Genomic DNA, 10116 nt, shown 5'->3' with positions numbered 1-10116 from the left:
CCGGGCATGACACCCACCCCAACTGCCCAGCTGGGAGGAGCAGAGGAACCCCCCTCACCCCCGGGCATGACACCCACCCCAACTGCCCAGCTGGGCAGCCCCAGACTTCTCCAGGGTTCCTGAGCCCCACTACTCTCCCAGCTGGTAGAAACTGGGGAGCCCTTTCCCATCCTCCTTTCCTGAATCTCAGAAGAAAGAGCAAGGCCCAGGCCCTTCCACACCTCTTCCTCAGGGGCCTCTCACTGTGTGCCATTGCCTGCCCTCACCCCCTAGTCTCCAGCCTCTCCATCCACATGTCCACACAGGCCTGACCCCTCCCCAGCCACCTTCATCACTCCCCAGCCCTTCTCAGCCAAGCCTCCTGCAAGAACGTTCTCCACCCTCAGGCCCCACTCACTCCCCTCCACCCTCTCACCTCGGGGTGCTCCACCTTGTCACCCTGCTCTTCTCCTTCTTTGAAAAGCTCCTCCTTAGAATCTTATGTGCCCACTCTGCAGACCCAGGCTTGCCAAGGAGCTGGCTCAGGCTTCATCTCTTCTCTCTGGATGTTTCTCCTATAGTGTCCAGCTCCCACCAGCTCCCACAGCGCCAACTCCATCACCGAGGACTCCCACATCTGTCTCCAGCTACTATCATGTCTCCCCTAAGCCTTTTTTTTTTTTTTTTGGAAACAGTCTGCTCTGTCGCCCAGGCTGGAGTGCAGTGGTGTGACCACAGCTCACTGCAGCCTCAAACTCTTGGGTTCAAGCCATCCTCTTGTCTCAGCCTCCCAAGTAGCTGGGACTACAGGTGTAAGCCACCACACTGGACTAATTTTTAAGATTTTTAAGAGACAGGGTCTTGCCATGTTGCCGAGGCTACTCGAGAACTCCTGGGCTCAAGTGATACTCCCACCTCGGCTTCCTAACTAAGTCTCAGACTCTTGTGTTCAACTATCAGCCGAGCATGTCCCCTGGCTGTCCCTCAGAGATCCCACCCAAACTGCTGTCATTATTTTCTCCCTCATTACCTGTTTCTCCCCAACCCAAGTGCCCTGTACCCCCAGGTGCCAAGACCAAAAATCTGAGCATCACTTTTGTTGTTGTTTATTTTTGTTTTAAGAGTAAACATGGCCGGGCGCGGTGGCTCAAGCCTGTAATCCCAGCACTTTGGGAGGCCGAGACGGGTGGATCACGAGGTCAGGAGATCGAGACCATCCTGGCTAACACATTGAAACCCCGTCTCTACTAAAAAAAAATACAAAAAACTAGCCTGGCGACGTGGCAGGCGCCTGTAGTCCCAGCTACTCGGGAGGCTGAGGCAGGAGAATGGCATGAACCTGGGAGGCGGAGCTTGCAGTGAGCTGAGATATGGCCACTGCACTCCAGCCTGGGCGACAGAGCCAGATTCCGTCTCAAAAAAAAAAAAAAAAAAAAAGAGTAAACATTACTTCTGACCCTCCTTCCTTACAGGAAACCCTCTATGCCTTGGTGTATCCTTCTTTTCAGCCAACTCAACCCCTACTCATCACCTTTCTTGAATGCCCTTGTACAGTAGCCAACCTGCACAACTGTACGTGACATCTCTCTTCCTTTCCCCCAAACTTCCAGCCTTATCCTGTGGACTCTGCCTCTTCTATTTCTCTCACTTCTGTTCCTTCCCCTCCTTTCCCACAGTCTCACCCTAATGCAGACCTTGTCTTCTCCCAAAACTCAGCCCAGTGCCTGGCACATCCCTGTCACTAAGTAAAAGTGTGTTAAATTAAGTGGCCACATTCTCTCCTGGATGATCATAAAAGTCTCTCGCCCAGTCCCCCAGCCCTAGCTTCTCTCTGTTTTCCCAACATAGCCTATGGAGACTCCCACAAAGCTTCTAACACCTTGGGCTGCATCCAGATGACTGGGACAGCCTATCACCATGCAGGCCCCATCCAGATTCGGTAGGTGTGGGATAGGGCCCAACATCTGCCTCTCTAACGAGCTCCCAGGGGATGCTGACGCTGCCTGTGAGCTACATGTTGGCACGGTTCTGTCCATGGCTCTCCCCTGCTCTGGATTTTCCAGTGGCTTCCTGGTACCAGCAGGATAAAGTCCATGTTATTCTGCAATTCACATGGCTTCCTGGAGGAGGAGGCATGCTTTAGACTCAGTAGAATGTGGACCAGTTAGGAAGGAGGGGGTAGAGAGATAGATGTTGAGCCCAGCAAAGCCCTGAGGTCACGTTTGGAGGCGCACACTCTGGCTCTAAGAGTCATGTGGGTAAGGAGAGGGCCAGGGACCAGCTCAATGCAGGAGCCACCAGAGAGTGTGCTGCGCCCTCTGTGTCCCTCCTTCCATGGCTCTGTGTCACTGAACCCGGGCCTTTGCCTCCTGTGTGTCTCCAGCATCTCTCTGTGTGTGTCTCTCTCCTGTCTCTGTATCACTATCCCACCTGTCCACCCATCTCTGTCATTGTCCTCCTCTGTCCTCTACCATGTCCTGTGCCTAGGTCCCTTTCTGGGTTCCAGGCTCTGTAAATCTCTAGCTGTTGGTCACTGGGCAGGACCCTTGGGAAGGCCAGCACTGATGGTCCACACCTGCTGGTGTTAATGTCAGGTCTGGGTCTGACTTCCCTGGACAATGCCTGAGCAGCTCCGCGAGGTCTGGGAAGGGACTTGGGGGGGTCCAGCCCATGAGCTGAGCTCTCTGTCTGCTGTGCAGATGAGGACTGCCCCAAAGACAAAGAGGAGCCTGGAATCTGGGAGCTGGAGGGTGGAGGGAGGTGGCCAGATCAGGGCAGGGCTCCCTGGGGGCCACCTTCTCACCCAGGTTGAAGGCAGGAGAGGAGTGCTGCCTTCTGCCCACCTGGTCTGCCCTACCAGACTTCAGTTCCACCTAACAGTTCCAACATCCGTCATCCCTGCAAGTGAGGCTCCCAGACCACAAGTGGCCTCAGTTTCAGAAGTAGCATAAAGAGGCTTGAAGGAGAAATCAGAGTTCAACAAGCCCATGCGGGCAGGTGGCAGTGGGACAGTCCAAGCCGAAATCAGAGCAAATGACTGGATGAGGAAGACTTCCAGGGTAGGGGGGCATCCAAGGAGCAGTGAACCTGGGGCTCTGGAACTCAGGAGAGAGACATGGGCTAGAGGTAAAAATACAGGTTCGTGGCTGGGTGCAGTGGCTCACGCCTGTAATCCCAGCACTTTGGAAGGCTGAGGCAGGCAGATCACAAGGTTAGGAGATCGAGACCATCCTGGCTAACACAGTGAAACCCTGTCTCTACTAAAAATACAAAAAGTTAGCCAGGTATGGTGGCAGGCGCCTGTAGTCCCAGCAACCCGGGAGGCTGAGGCAGGAGAATGGCATGAACCTGGGAGGCGGAGCTTGCAGTGAGCCGAGATTGCACTACTGCACTCCAGCCCGGGCGACAGAGCGAGACTCCATCTCAAAAAAAAAAAAAAACTACAGGTTCATTGGTGGGGTTGCTGCAGCCTAGAGGAGGCCCATGGACTCCCCCTTGGGGAACATGCCTACATTTAGGGAGTGAAAGGAGCCCACCACAGCCTGGGCTCCTCCCCCAACACCCTAGGATCCAGACACCCCAGACGTCTCACTGCCTCCCCATCCCTGCCTTTTCCTGTGTGATCCTCTCTGCTGGGTTGCTCTTTCTACCTTTTGCCTCCATGGAAACATATTAGTCCTCATTTAAGACCCAGTTCAAATGCCTCCTCCTCCAAGCAGCCTTCCCTGCCTCTCTCAGGCAGAACAGCTCCTTCTCCTGGGCACCCTCCTGCATGAAAGCACCTCTTCCCCACCCCCACCTCCCTCCTGCCTGAGGCGGGCACAGGGCATGTGTTCAGTGAAGCCTGTAGCCCGGGGACTCCGGGTCCAGGCCTCTGACAAACCCACCTCCCTCATCCTGCCAAGCCCTTGAGTTGGCTTATCGCAGGGCCACTTTCTCTTTGTTGCTCTTCCTGAGTCCTTCTTGGTTCTGGGCTGGAGGGGTCTTGAACCGAACCTTCCTCCTGTAGGTGACCAAGCCCCTGGCCTCTGCCCATCTCTGAGTCTAGGTTCTCTGCTGCTCCCCTAGGGAGGAGCATCTCGGGACAACAAAGTGCCCAGGAAGGTAAGAACAGTAGGGCAGGGGCAGAGGTAATAGAAGAGGCCTGGCAGTGGGCAGGCCCCAGGGCAACCATGTACCCTCAGGCAGGGAGCCAGGCAGCTGGTCCTTCCCCACCCAGGGACTCGGGCCTCAGCTGGGGCTGTCGCTTGCCTCCCGGCAGAGGCCTTGAGCTTCTGATGGGAACTGGACATCCGAGGGCCCCTACAGACCCAGCCACCCCCAGGCCTCAGGCAGGGGCAGGCGGGGCCTCCTCAGCCTCCAATCCCTCACCTTCTGGTTCGCATTTGCAGCCTTTTCCGGAGCGCCACCCGCCGCCCGCTGCCTCCCCACGCCTGCCAAGATTCCTGGGCCTCTGCGGCTACCCTGCGTGGTGGCGGCGGCAGCGGCAGCAGGAGGGGCTGGGCTGGGCAGGGAGGGGGCCTGGCGGGAGCACAGCCAGGCCACTGCACCCAGGCTGGGCCAAGCAAACACGGCCCCGCCAAGGAGCCAGGCGAAATAATTCACAAATGAGAAAAAGCTGCTTCCGAGTTGGGCCAGGGTTTTAAAGCCCAGGCTGCAGGGAGCTGAGGTCACCTGCAAAAAGGGTGGCTCACTGGACACCCTGGGCCTGGGAGGGCTTCCGGTGCAGCAGGAGGGAGTGAGGTTAGACAGCAATGAACACAGGCCTCATCCGGCCTGGGATATCAGAAAACCCCATCCCCAAACCTAGCTTACCTTTCAGGTCGGAGGGGCCTGGGAAGGTCCCAGCAGAGGCAGGGCCTGAGGATGAACAAGAGAAACAGTGAGCTACAGGGCAGTGGCTCATGCTTACAATCCCAGTACTTTGGGAGGCCAAGGTGGGAAGACTGCCTGAGTCAGGAGTTTGAGACCAGCCTGGGCAATATAGGGACACATTGTCTCTACTAAAAATCTACTAAAAAATACAAAAAACTAGCCGGGCGTGGTGGCGGGCGCCTGTAGTCCCAGCTACTCGGGAGGCTGAGGCAGGAGAATGGCTTGAACCCGGGAGGCGGAGCTTGCAGTGAGCTGAGATCCGGCCACTGTACTCCAGCCCGGGGGACAGAGCTAGACTCCATCTCAAAAAAAAAAAAAAAAAATTAGCTGGGCATTTGTGGTACATTCCTGTAGTCCCAGCTACTCGGGAGGCTGAGGCAGGAGAATGGCGTAAACCCGGGAGGCGGAGCTTGCAGTGAGCTGAGATCCGGCCACTGTACTCCAGCCCGGGGGACAGAGCTAGACTCCATCTCAAAAAAAAAAAAAAAAAATTAGCTGGGCATGATGGTGCACACCTGTAGTCCCAGCTACTTGGGAGGCTGAGGGGGCTGGTATTGCTTGAGCCCAGGAGTTCAAGGCTGCAGTAAGCTATGATTGCACCACTGCACTCTTGAGACAGGGCAAGACTCTGTTTAGACAAAAAAAAAAAAAGAAGGAGGAACAGTGTGAGACAATGACATCAGGGGCCTGGGAAGCCTCCTGCCCTAACCCACAGCCACACCAGTGCCTGCCCCGGGCTTCTTACCAGAACCCCCTGCTGGAAACCCGGCCCCAACCTCAGTCTCTTCTCAGTTCCCTCCTCCCCTGAGGGAAGCAGGGTTTGTGCCCTCATACTCCACGACTCCATTCATTCAAGGCACACTTAGCAATACCCACGGGGTGCCTGGCCCTGGATTCACGGAGTTCCTCCTGTCCTAGGGCCCAGACTGAGGACGCCCCTTCTGTGTCCCAGGTTCCCATGCTGGAGAAGTCCCTCTCATATGTCAGCTCTGGTTTGGGGTGGCCCCTACTTTGGGTTAGGATCCCTGCTGGGGAAGCTTCTACTATATGGAGGACCCAAGCTTGGGCCATGGACCACAGAAATGGTTCAACCCCATACCCTGCCCTGCCTTGTCCTGAAGGGCTGGGGGCATCAGACAAGCAGTCATCACACAATTGGCAAAGATCTCTGGGCTGTGGGAGCATGAAGCAGGGAACACTGCCGCCTTAAGCTTCCCCTGAAGGCTTCATAGAGAAAGGGACACTGGAGCTGGGTCCTGAAGGATGAATCGGAGTCAGAAAGGCAGACGAGGTGGCAGAAGGAATTTCAGGTAGTAATATACAGAGAAGGTCCAGAAGTGCTGTGGGATGGCGAGGCTGGGGCAACATGGTGAGGAAATCTGAATGCCATGCTTGCATTTCTCTGGAGAGCAATGGGGAGCCATCGAAGGTTATTTAGTCGGGGAAGTGATGTGATCAGAGCCCTGGACGGCTGGGTCCCCATTTCTGCCTCAATCAGGCGTGGTGCCAGGATCTAACAAAAGCCCTACTCCAGGTCACATAGCTGTATGCAGAGGATCCGGGGCTCAAGTCCAGACCCAGACATGACTCCGGGGTAGATGGGGAGGGGACGCTCAGCCAGCCCACCTGGCAGGGAGGCCTGTGGGCCGCGTCACTCTCTCCCACAGCTGCTTGCTTGCCTCTGCCTGCTCCCATGGAAACTCTGACATCCAGTCCTGTCTGTAGCTGCACAAGCAGCCAGATGCCAGAGCCAGCAGCTCCTAGGCCTCCTTTCCAACTCGGCTGAGCCCTGCCTCCATCCTGCCACTCTGAACACTATGACCCTGGAGCTGGGTCATGGGGCCACCCTGGATGATGGAGCCCAGGTAGAAAGACCTTCCAGCTCAGCTTAGCCCCAGCTTCTCTGGCCCCAGGCCCCTCCCCATACCATGACACTCTGGAGAAGAAATGACTTATGTTGGCTCTGGGCTTTGAAGGATGAACATGGATTTAATTGGTTGGTGGTGGGGAGAGGTGATCAGTCCTAGGCCAAGGGAACAGCATGTGTGAGAGTGTAAAAGCCCTGAATATATTCAGGGGATGGAAAGAATCCAAATAAAATAAACAAACACATGAACTAACTAATCAGAGCTAATATTCATTGTGTACCTACTGTGTGCCTGGTACCGTTCTGGATGTTCTCATGAATTATCTCATTTAATCCTCACAACAACCCAGTGACAAAAGTATTTCATCTTGCCTTTTTACAGATGAGAAAACTAAGGGCCGGAGAGGTTAAGTAACTGGCCCAACGTCACACAGCTCATGAAAAGTAGAGCCTGGAGCTGGGCACGGTGGCTCACGCCTGTAATCCCAGCACTTTGGGAGGCCAAGGCAGGAGAATCACTTGAGCTCAGGAGTTTGAGTCCAGCCTGGGCAACATAGTGATACCCCCGTCTCTTAAAAAAAAAAAAAGTAGAACCTGAATTTGAACCCTGGCTGTGGGCTCGAAAGCCTAGGCTCTTCACCATACAGACGATTTGAGGAGAGGAGACCTGGCTGGGGTCAGACTGAGAAATGCCTTGAATATCAGGATCAGAGATGCGGGTCCTACCTAAAGCTGCTTCCCCATTCCCTTCCCCCATGTTAATGGTCAATAACAATGGTGTCTGCATCCCAAGTTCATTGTATGCACTGGACATAGCACTAGGCACACTCATCAGCACTACTGACTCCTGGAACCCTGGAAGGCTGGAACTGCTGTCCCATTTTACTGAGGAGGAGCACTAGGTGCCAGAGAGGTCACATCCATTCTCTAAGGAAACCAGGCTAGGAAGTGAAGGAGGTGGGATCCGAACCCAGCTCTGCCTGGCCCCCAGGTGGCTAAAGCCCTGTACACCTGGGCTCCCTGAAGACCTCAGCCACAGGCCCTGCCCCCTACTCCTGCTCTACCCCACCTGTGCTGCCTCAACCTAGATAGTACCAGGGACAGGCAAGGCTGGGAGCAGAGTGAACAGCTACTATCAGGTGCCTCAGGAGTCTGCTCCAGTGGGCCAAGGCCCCCTCGGTCTTACAAATAGGAAGTGGGGGTGAGCGGGTAAGTCAGGGCGGTGCCTGAGCCGACTTCAATGGGACTCTGTTCTTAACCTCCACCCCTAGTTGCTTTCCCTAATCCCCTCCTGGAGCCCCTCCCCTGGCGACGTCTCCCCTTTGCACAGAGCCTGCTGCTGTTGGCTAAATCCCAGACCAGATGTGGGTGGGACAGTCTGCACCCCCCACCCCCCACGCCCCACCAGCTTCTGAGAGCTGCAGGGTTCCAGGGAGGCTGGCCAGGGCCTCAGGCCCGCTTCCCCATTCCAACTTTCCAGACTGAGGTGCTGATGGCCATGAGGTGAACAATTGGCTCCTGCCAGAGATGGGGCTCATGGGAGAGGTTCCTATTTCTGAGCGCCTACTACGGGCAGGCTCTGGGCTAAAAATCTTTCTTTAAAAATCATGTCAGATTAAGAGGACCTCTTTGGAGCCCAGCTGCATGCATCCTTATCTCAGCCCTAGCTCTTACTAGCATGAGACCTCCATCTGGGCCTCAGCTTCTTCATCAATAAATTGGGAACTCCAGGCATTATTTACTCCCGTAACCCTGGAAGGCTGGAACTGCTGTCCCATTTTACTGAGGAAGAGTGCTAGGTCCCAGAGAGGTCACATCCATTCTCCAAGGTAAACCAGGCTAGGAAGTGAAGGGGGTGGAATCTGAACCCAGCTCTGCCCAGCCCATATAAAGCTGCCCAGCCCAGCTTCACAGAGCATTTGTGAGGATTAAACAAGTTAATTTTGTGTAATGGACTCAGAGCAGTGCTTGGCATATATGAACGCTAAATAAATATGCCCTATTATAAATATAATCACTGGCCAGGCGCGGGGGCTCATGCCTGTAATCCCAGCACTTTGGGAGGCCAAGGCGGGCAGATCACCTGAGGTCAGGAGTTTGAGACCAGTCTGACCAACATGGAGAAACCCCGTCTCTGCTAAAAATACAAAAATTAGCCAGGCATGGTGGCACATGCCTGTAATCCCAGCTACTTAGGAGGCTGAAACAGGAGAATCGCTTGAACCCGGGAGGTAGAGGTTACAGTGAGCCGAGATCGCGCCATTGCACTCCAGCCTAGGCAACAAGAGCAAAACTCCGTCTCAAAAAAAAAAATAAATAAAAATAAATAAATAAATAAATAAATAAAATAACCACGACACCTCTCAACAGCCCTGTGAGGTTAGTATTATAAACTTGATTTTACAGATCAGAAACCGAGGCTCAGAGAGACATCATTCGCCCAAGTTCCCTTAGCCAGGGAAGGACGGTCCCAGAGCTTGGCCCCAAGCTGAGCAAGTCCAAAGAAGAGGACAGCCTCCTGGCTCCCCCGAGCTGAGGCATGGTGTGTACTGGGGTGGAGGTCAGTCCTCCACACCCGCTTAGTCCCTCCTGCCTGACCCCCAGGGGTTCCACCCACAATCCAGCCCCTGCTGCCGCTGCAGGAGGGGGCTCTGCATTCCTGGCTAAGCAGCCGGATTTGCTGTGCTCCAGGAACTATGAAAAGAATGCTTGCCGTGAGCAGAGCCGTGGTTGCCTGTCAGGGAGCGTGGCCTGGAGTGCCCACGCAGAGCTTGGTGGCAGCCAGCACAGTGGGAAAGAAGGAGGCTAGCCAGAAAGGAGAACTTCCGGCTGGTGGGGGCTGTGGACACTGGACGGGTGTGGAGACCAAAGTGTTGGCCACCTGGGATCTTTCAGAAGAGAAGTGACCCCTCTACCCTGCAATCTCGGTTTCTCCTCACCATAAGCTGTAAGCAGAGGCAGGCTGGCACTGCTGACCCAGCTCATGGATGGGGTTACAGAGACTCAGAGGAAAACTCTCCTGAGGTCACACAGCAGCCAGTGGCAGAATTGAGACCAGAGGCCAGGACCTCCGGCTCAGACCCCACTTCCTCACAGAGGCTTCCCTCCCTCACAGGACCCACCAGGGACCACCAAGGGTTCCTAGATAAGAGAAAATACCATCCCAGCCCTCTCGGTTCTGGGCTCTCTCTGGGCCTGACCTTCTCATGCCTGCTATTCCTCCTTTCCCCCTCCACAAAAAACTCCCTGTGCTACGAAAATGCCCCACACACTTTAGACGTACGACAATTAAGATTCCATTCCTGGCCGGGCGCGGTGGCTCAAGCCTGTAATCCCAGCACTTTGGGAGGCCGAGACGGGCGGATCACGAGGTCAGGAGATTGAGACCATCCTGG

General features: G+C 55.1%; 1 protein-coding gene across 2 annotated transcripts in view; it reads right to left on the bottom strand.

Moving 5' to 3' along the window:
* Positions 1 to 4842, bottom strand: part of COL8A2 (collagen, type VIII, alpha 2) — a 30535-nt gene extending 25693 nt beyond the window's left edge. The window contains exon 1 of one of the 2 annotated variants that reach the window (XM_011955324.1): positions 4795 to 4842. The gene's annotated coding sequence lies outside the window, so the exon portion shown is untranslated. The remainder of the gene's footprint in view (positions 1 to 4794) is intronic. The other variant, XM_011955323.1, reaches the window with a different exon arrangement.
* Between the last annotated feature and the right edge of the window lie 5274 nt (positions 4843 to 10116).

Source organism: Colobus angolensis, unplaced genomic scaffold (genome assembly GCF_000951035.1).
Source record: "Colobus angolensis palliatus isolate OR3802 unplaced genomic scaffold, Cang.pa_1.0 Scaffold4, whole genome shotgun sequence".
Taxonomy (NCBI): Eukaryota; Metazoa; Chordata; class Mammalia; order Primates; family Cercopithecidae; genus Colobus; species Colobus angolensis.
This window is presented reverse-complemented; position numbering and strand designations above follow the sequence as displayed.